This window comes from Microtus ochrogaster, chromosome 1 (assembly GCF_000317375.1).
Source record: "Microtus ochrogaster isolate Prairie Vole_2 chromosome 1, MicOch1.0, whole genome shotgun sequence".
Taxonomy (NCBI): Eukaryota; Metazoa; Chordata; class Mammalia; order Rodentia; family Cricetidae; genus Microtus; species Microtus ochrogaster.
Genome location: NC_022009.1, coordinates 73,607,005 through 73,616,997, shown reverse-complemented (window position 1 = coordinate 73,616,997; position 9,993 = coordinate 73,607,005).

Below are 9,993 nucleotides of genomic sequence, written 5' to 3'. Positions count from 1 at the left end.
TCTCTCTCTCTCTCTCTCTCTCTCTCTCTCTCTCTCTTTCTCTGTGATTTCAGCTCCTAGGCCTAATCCTTCAGTCTCCTGGGGAGCACTGCAACTGATAAACAACTACAGATTACATTCCTGCCTACCTACATCTCCTCTGGATCCTACAAACAACCCCTCCTACAGAATCCCTGCCCATATCACTGTATTGCAGCCTCCAACACCAGCAGGCATTCACTGTGAATGCATAGTTGGGCAAGCAAGTAAAACAGGCAATAGGAAGCCATCACCCTCACTGAAAATCCAGAGAGAAAACACAAACCAAGGAACAAAACACCCACCCAACAAAGATAAACCCAGAAATCACACCTAGACCTGTTATCGTCCCAAACCCAGATGCCTAGACACCAGCATAAGAACACAATCAGTAACAGTCGGGCAATGTTTCCATTAGAACCTAGCATACTACCATAGCAGGCCCTGAATATTACCAGATAGCTGAAGTACAGGTAAAACACCATAACGTCAACTATATGAAGATAATAGTTGTCCTTTAAAAGGAAATAAATAGACCCTTAAAGAAATCAGAGAAAACACTAACAATTGGAATAATGAATAAATCCGTTAAAGAAAGCCACAAAAATACAAACAGCTGAAGAAAATGAAAAAAAAAAAACTGTTCAGGACCTGAAAAAGTAAAATAGGAGGAATAAAGAAAACACAACCTGAGGGAGTTGTGGAAATAAAAAATTTAGTTACCCAAACAGGAACTACAAACACAAGCTTCCCCGACAGAATACAAAAGATTAATGGGTAATTTCAAGCACTTAATATACCGTTTAAAGAAACTGATACATTGGTCACATAAAATGTTAAATCTAAAAAATCTCTGGCACAAAACATGCACAAAATTTAGGGCACTATAAGAAGGCACAACATAAGAATAATAGAAACAGAGGAAGGAGAAGAATTCCAGCTCAAAGGCCAAGAAAATATTTTCAACAAAATAATAGAAGAAAATATTGCTAATCTAAAGAAAGAGAACCCTATAAAGGAATAAGAAGAATAAAGACAATCAAATAGATTAGATCAGAAAAGAAAGTCCACTCACTGCATAAAAACCAAAACCCTAAACACAGAATAATGAAAGAATATTGAAAACCTAAAGGGAAAAAGACTGAGTAACATACAAAGGCAGACTTATTAGAATTACACCTGATTTCTCAATGAAGACTCAAAAAGCCAGAAATCCCTGGAAAGGTCCCTCTAAGGGACCACAGACGCCAGCCCAGACTACTAGCAAAATTTTCAGCCACCATAGATGAACAAAATAATATATTACATGATAAAATTTGATAAATAAATTTGATAGAATCAAATTTAAGCAATGTCTATTTAAAAATATAGCCCTAAAGAAAATGATTAAAAGAAAACGTCAAGCTAAGGAAGTTAGTTACATTAATGAAAGAACAGAAAATGACTAATTTCACATCAGTATTACCAAAAGAAGGAAAACACACACACACACACACACACACACACACACACACACACAGTCCATACCACTAGCACCACCATCAAGAACAAAATAATAGAATTCAATAGTCATTGTTCATTAATATCTCTCAATAACAAAGGTCTTAATTTCCCCAATAAAAATACACAGACTAACACAATGGATGTAAAAACAGGATCCATCATTCTGCTGTATCCAAGAAACATCTCAAAGCCAAGGATAGATATTATTTTAGGGTAAAGGTTTGGGAAAGATATGTCTAGCAAATGTCTATGAAGCAAGTTGGTGCTGCAATTTATATATCTAATAAAACAAACTTCAAACTAATATTAATCAAAAGACATAGGGAAAGACACTACATAATCATTAAAGGACAAATCTACCAAGAGTAGACTTTTGACCTAAAATCTGTACTGCCTGCAAAATATGCTAGGGTGATGGTGGCACATACCTTATGGGAGTAGCTTACTAATCTCTGATTTGACTTAAGACCCACTCCCTGAGAAGGAACCCACACCTGGCATTGCTTGTGTAACTAAGAGCCAGAGACTAGAAAGACCAAAGACCTAGGGTAAATCCATACAAGACTGGTCTAAAAGTATAATAATAAAAAGATATCTAGTGATATTCTGCTATAGTCTGCCTTATCTTGCCATCATGAGAAAAGCTTCAACCAGAAGCAGATGAGGACAGTTGAGAAGAAACATACTCAAACATTATTCAGAGAGAAAAATTCTAGATTGGGAGGTCTCCATCAAATCCTCGCCCTCTGCACTCAGGGAATCCTGCAGAAAAAGAGAGGCAGAAAGTTTGTAAGTATCAGATGGGATAGGGATCACTAGGAGAACATGACCCTCTGAATCAACTAAGCAAAGCACATATGAGCTTACAGAATCTGAAGCAGCAAGCACAAGGCATAATCCAGGTCCTCTGCCTCTGCAAACACTGTAGATATTAACTATATTATTTTTAGGGAAGTCTGAATATGAGAACAAGTAGGTCTCTGCTTTTTTGTCTGCTCTTGGGACTCTTTCTTCTGTTGGGTTTCCATGTACAATTTTGATATAAATATTTTTTCTTCAGCTTACTATATTTCATTTTGACCTGTTTAGTTGATATCTCTCAGAAGTTTGTTCTTATCTAATAAGAGAAAGAAAAGAAGTGGATCCAAATGGGAGAGAAACTGGGGAGGAAGTGGGGTGAATACAATGAGGGGAAACTATAATCAGGATATGGTGAATGAGAAAACAATCTATTTTAAATTAAATTAAAAGAGGAAAAATAAAACCAAATATATTTTAAAACAATAAAGTGATGTGTATGTATGCATACATATGTGTATGTGTTGTGTGTATTGTGTGTTGTAAATGAAATTTCTAGAATCAGATGTCTTTGAAGCCATCATCTGGGGAATCTTTAAACTAGTATTACACTTCTTATTTCACCTTAGCCTAAGCCTCCTACAGTGGTATGGAATGACAAGGCATTTAAATTTGAAGGGGGGGGGTCCTCCTAAAAAATATTTTAAGAGGACCTCTAGCAAGGTTAACATTTGTTATTTATTTACCTTTTTTACTCTGTTGATACCATAAAGGATGTGTGTATAACTTCTCCAGAATTACTGAAATATAGTGTTGAAATACCAATTAATGAACTTTCATTATCTTGCATTCATGACTTAAAATAAAAAACTATTTGACTACCAGAACAAACAAAAATTTGTAAACAGTAGCTTTAGCTAGTCTACGAAGTGATCCACATCTATTGTCTGGGTCACTACTGTTGTTTTGGTATTCATCCTGAGAAAGTAACATTTGAGATTGAGAATGCACTAGGAAGGTACTTTCTTAAAAATTTATTGGTTTAAAGTTAAGCTTACTACTTCACCATCACCTTTGTTTTTCTACCTCCTGTCTTCCTGGTTGTCATCTCTGTTCTCCTAGATGATTTCATTTCTATTTTTTATGTTATATTTACATATGTGAAAGATATTAATTGGTAATGAAATATGGTACATATATACTATTTAATTTTATGATGAATGCATATTATCATAAATTGATCAATTTATAATTGATAGAAAACAGATTTGTATTTATAGATACAATTGGAGACAGTCATAAAAAATAAATTAAGTCATGGTATTATTTTATAATTACTTCATATAAACATGGAGGAGTTGAAGGGTTCATGATCCATAAGCATTCTCAGAGGCTTAATTAGATACTTTTTCTGAGAAGGTTTTATATTTTTAATAAAAGCTACTAAAAAACTTAACTTTATAGTATCATTATTTATATAACCTTTCTCATCGCTTATTTTCTTTTCAAACAGAGAAAATACTGTTAATCTCCTAGTTGCATCTCCAGTGAGAGAGTAAGCAAAACAAATTCTTCCCAGTTTCTGCTCTGGTGACAGCCACCTGCTGCCTCTCCTCTAAGTTCCACTTGCTGACTTACTGGCTCTTTGACAGTTTCTTCAATGAAGAACTGGGATTCTTTGTACATGTCTTCCCTTTGTAGAAACTGGGCATGCTCAGTATTCAATGGTAGTTGCTATTTCCTTCCAGAATTATAATAAAATATTGGAGATTAACACATCTTTCTCTTTGTTTGCTTAACTCAACTTTTGATTCCTAGTTCCTACCAGAAATGAACCATGAAAAGCTCCCTCTTCTAGTAAAGTATTCTTTTTCTCCAAAGTTAGGTTGGGTATTAAGTACTTCATCATGTATAGAGTTAAAATTTTAGATAAAGGGATATGTATTTCTAAGGAAAACTGGATAGTGTTTTAATAGACTAGCCAGGCTGTGGTGGCCCAGCACTTCGAAGGCAGAGACAGATCTCTTTGAGTTCAAGACTGGTCTACAGATTGATTTCTAGGACAGTTTCCAAAGCTACACAGAGAAACTCTGTCTCAAAGAACAAAGCAAAACCAAATAAATTAGAAATTACTAAAAGGCTCTTCATCGCCCTGATTGTGCTGGTAATTCAGAAAACGAGGCACAAATTTGAGCTCAGTTTTGGCAGTTTGGGCTGCAGAATGGACACTGTCACAAAAAGACAAAAAAAAAAAAAGAAGAAAAAGAAAATAAAGATGAAAGAAAGAAAAAAGCACTCTACATTATGAATAGGAAAATTATATGCTAAGGAAGTTTGGATTATTAGAACATTCAATATTTCCTAAGATTGTATATAAATTATCTATTAAACTATATTGCATGTTAAGATGTCCTAAGCCATTATGGAATAACCTTTTTGTACACTTTTGATGATTCTTTGCCATGTTACATTCTGATTCGTTAAATAAAGAATTCAATGGCCAATAGTTAGGAGAGGTTTGGTAGGAGAACAAACTGGAAAGGTTGCAGTGTTGGAGTCCAGCCTCAATGAGTTCACATGTTAGGGGTGTTCATACACGTAAGGGTGTGTGGATTAAAAATGTTAGCCAAAATAAACAGAGATACAAAAATGAGAAGGAGACATAGGATAGTTTCAGGAGGACAACCCAGTGAATACTGAATCTGCCCATGTTTATTTCTTATGATCTTTAAATACCCCAATCCACAAGAAGGGAAGAAAGCAAAGGCTTTTTTATTCTGAGATAAGAAACAAATAAAATGATTACTATCTTAATACCTAAAACACCAAGTAACCACACCCTAGGTCAAGATATCCTGTTAGTAGCTATACCTTCAATTAAATCTCATTTCAATAGCCTTGAAAGAGCAAGACTAGGCCTGATCTCTCTGACCTTTAGTCAAAGTGGAATGAATCAACTTCTGCAGTCTCCCACAATGCCGCAGAGAAGAGCGGAAGAGGCCTGAAGAGTCACCAGGAGACTCAAGAGAAACAAGATGAACAGGCCATGCTGAAAAACAGGTTCCACCATGTGGTAGAGCAGAGATAAGAAAAATGGGTTAAATAATGTTGGAAAAACTAGTTAGCAACAAGCATAAGCTAGTGACTGAACATTTATAATTAAGATTAAGTCTCTGTGTGGTTATTGTGGAGCAGGCTGCTGGGACAGAAAAACCTAGTCTACACTAACTATTAAATGTCCTACTTAAATTGATAAATGGTTACCAATAATCTTAAAACTCGTAAGTACATTGGCTAAATAAATTTATGTCCTAATTTAATCTCTGTTGTTGAGATAAACACCATGCACAACACTGGTAGGAAAGGGTTATTTTATTTACAGATTACAGTCTATCATCAAAGAAGCCAAGGCAGAAAAATATAGAAGCTATGGAAGGATCCAAAGATTTTTTTTTTCTTCCAGCTTGAGTTTAGTGAGCTTTCTCGTGCAACCCAGAACTTCTTTCCCTGGGTGATGCCACCTACAAGGGCCTGGAGCTTCACACATCAATCAATAATCATGCCAATTTCTTACAGACAATGTCAATCAGATCTCTACAATCCTGCAGTTGAAACTCGTCCCCCCCCCTTTTTTTTTTGAGGTAACTGCTGGTTGTATCAAGCTGACAATAAAAACTGACTACTATGTTTTCTCAATTATTTTTATTCAACTTTCAATGTGAGAAAGTGGCTTGCACAAAAATTACATATAATTTGTTTCTCTGTAATGGGACAATTTCAGTCTATAGACCCATGTTTGAATAGTATGACTAAAAGTTAGGCTGATTATCATTTTCACTTTAGATTTCTTGTGTGTGAGTAAAATTCATATGTTGAAAACTTTTCACATGAAGAGCACAGTTTTTAAAATACTGGGTGCAATATACATACACTTTTTAAAACTCATGGCAATTTATCTTCAGTGATGAGAGAAGAGCAGAAGTAATCAGAGAGGCATAACTACTTGTATGAAAGGAAAAAAAATCCATTCTCTCAGGACACAGAAAGCTGGAAAAGTGAAGTTGAGCTGCTTTCTGCCACAGATGTGGTGAGGAGCACTGAGTGTGTAAAAAGTAGTTTCTTCACTCTATGTGTGGACAGAATTCTATATTTCATGCAAGTGTCTCATTTGCCTTTAAAAATCAGTATTTTTAGATGTTTTAATGATTTCCATAGTCAATATTTCACAATGTTCACAACTGTACAGACCACTTCGAAGCTGCAGCAGCTATCCCTTCTAAAGGTTGGAAATGGTCCACTAACTACTGGAGAGAGAAAGAAACAGTAATTAGATAGTTTATTCCACCTCCCAGTGCCATATCTAAATAGTCTTTTATGATATCTTCTCAGATCTTGCTTGATTTAGTTGACTCAAAATATTTTTAAAGTGTTTTCTTTAATTTCTTTTTTTGACATATAATGCATTGAAATTACTACCAAGACTCACAGATTTTGATAGCTCATCACTCTCTGAAAATCCTCTATGTCTTAGTTAGGGTTTTTACTGCTGTGAAAAGACACCATGACCACAGGAACTCTCATAAAGAAGAGTTGTGGTCTCTAATTGTGGTGGCTTACAATTCAGAGGTACAGGACCATCGTCATCATGGTGAGAAGCAAGGCAACATGCAGGCAGCTATGCTTCTAGAGAAGAAGTTGCATGTTGATTCACAGGCAACAGGAAGTAGACAGAGCCACTACCCATGGCCTGAGCATATATAAGAACCCAACGCTTACATCCACAGTGACAGCCTTCAACAAGGCCATATCTACATAAAAAGTCACACTTCCTAAGCGTGCCACTCTTGTGGAGAGCATATTCTTGCAAACCACTACTCTCCTCACTACAAAATAATTGTCACCTTTCATTTCTTTTTTCCTTGCTTCATAATCAACAAGAAATTACCCAGGGCCTTATCTGTGGTCACGGGTTTTTAACTGTACACTAGAGTTTACTACACTCACTAGTGGGTTCACAGCAAAAGACAATGACTGACTCTTCTTCAGAACCCCTCAGCACAAAGAGTTTAGATACTGAGAAGAGAAGGGTAAAGAGCCTTAAGTCCCTCCCAGAACCATGATTGACAACCTACAGGCACAGTCTTATGCAGGTTCATTGCAGCCAGTCATAGCTATTGTGACAAGCCCAGAAAGTAGCATTTAACAATCCTTTTTTTATCTTTCCATTTTAATATTCTTTCTATTCCCTGCCCCTTAAAAGTAAAGAAGGGGCACATTGGGAATTGAAAGGTTTAAGCAGAGATGATGTGGGTTATGAAGAGATTAGGGAGAAGAGAGAAAGAGAGAAAGTAACATAAACAAAATGTGTATGAAAAAACATTTGGAAACCTATTACTTTCTACATTAAAGAAAAACATTGAAAAGTGAGATATCCTGCCCAGCAGGATAGCACTATTGCTGAAAGCCATGTGTTTTCAAACAAAATCCAAATCCACATGTGGGATAGTTTATAACCTGAGTGTTGGACAGGTAGGCTACAGAGGCTCTCTGTAAGAACAAAAAGCCTTGCCTTTCCTCTAATACTTACTAAGGCTAGTTGAGAAGGATGTCTTGCTAAAGATACTACATACCATGCTTAAATATATAGAATATACCCATGTGAAGCTGAGCTGGGATCCTTCCCCTATTCCTTAAAATACATAGCCATTGCTATGTACACTGCAGAGGGAGAAAGTGTATCAGCAGTCTTACACAGCTGAAAGCCCTATGAACTAAACCAACCAGCCAGAAAAGATGTGCCCTATGATATAATAGAGGAGTACCTACTATAAATATAATTAACTGCTGTCTGATAACACTTGAGGCCCACTCCAGAGGAGGGAATTCATGTATGGTATTATAAACTCAGTAAAAACCTGACTGAGGAAGTTGTAGGCCCTAGTCAAGAACTTACTATTATTCATTAACCTAATTCACATGGAGCTAAAGTACCTGTTCCATGTTTATACCATGTTTATGTTTAGACTAAGGCTACTCTCAGACTTAATCAGAGAGGATTCCATTTGCAATGGCCCATAGTGAATGAAGAAACTCATGGCTGTTTAGGGGCTTCCATTTATAATACCCACTTTAAGGCTCTGCTTGGGAACACTATGGAAGAATAGGAAAAAAGAATTTAAGAGTTGAAACATTTTATGTTAGGCCAAGTTTAACTGAAACTTGAAATATTCCATCACACTGAAAACAGGTATAAATTAAAATTGGTGTCATGATTGGTTTTATATCTGATTTCTGTCTAACCTTTATTTGTTGGCATGTGTTGTATCAGACATGTCTCCATATGTATCAATGATGATATAGTTAACAAATATGCTTTAATCCAATGATGTTTTCCTAATTTAAATAAAGGCTCTTGAAATTAGCATTAGGACACCCTCTTGTAATCCCAGCACTTTTGAGACTGAGACAGGAGGATGGTGATTAGTGGTCAATCCGGGCTACTAAGCAAGACCTTGATTCAGATTTTCATAAATAAAACCAGGCAGATGAGAATGAGTGTTGAAGTCTTTGGAGAAAATAAAGTCCTGGGCTGTAGGTCTACTTGACTCAACATGGAAAACTAGTCACTGTTACAGTACAGACTTTCCAGTTAGAAACCCATCTTTAATTGTTAGATGTTCATCCAGAAACTACTTCTTCTGAAAATGCCAATGTGAATTGTTAACTTTAGTTTTACTAATGATTTTCATCCACTTATTGAAATCTCCTTTCTTCTCATTCAAACAGACATTTCACAAACATTATGTCAAACCTAACAATAAGAGTACAGTGTGAGCAGCAACAGTAATGTAGAGAGAGACATAAGGAAATAATAGGTGACCAACCATAGTATGCCCAGAAAACATAGTTCTACATTCCCCTAATCGCTCCAAGTCTCACTAGGGTAAAAGCAGCTACTTTTAAAACTATTTTTACATGTCACTAGGCACTAACTGGAAATCAATAGACTAGCAAAGTGGGCTGGCATATGGCTTTTAAATTGTTTATTTACTTATAGGTCATGTTCTGTCAAATCACTTCTGACTAAAACATCAAGTAATCCATTTACAAGTAAGGTAATAGTCTGTCAAGTCTGCATGCTAGGAGCATTACTGGAAGATGAATTAACCAATCAACAAGGTAGTTAAATGTTAGGAGGTATAAGATCCAAAAGGGTAAGTGTTAATTCAAATAATGTTAAATGTTATTCATGGAAGAAGTGAACTATTTCTCATGCTTTAAAAATAACTCAAGTATGGAATGGTCTGAAAAGGCTTCCTTGAGAATATTTGTAGAGACACCACAGTCTTATTTCTCAGTTAAGCTAGCTTTGCATTCAAAACATTACACTAAATGAGTACATGAACATTTTGTGGAGCTGGCCAATGGGAAAGAATTTTCATATATTCTAAAGTGATGAAACCATCTGAGTGTTCACTAATCTTGATCTTTTGACTGTACTGATCTCAGGATATTATTAGCCTACAGAGTAGGCCTATGGGCCAGGCGATGGTGGCACACGCCTTTAATCCCAGCACTCGGGAGGCAGAGGCAGGCGGATCTCTGGGAGTTCGAGACCAGCCTGGTCTACAAGAGCTAGTTCCAGGATAGGAACCAAAGCCACAGAGAAACCCT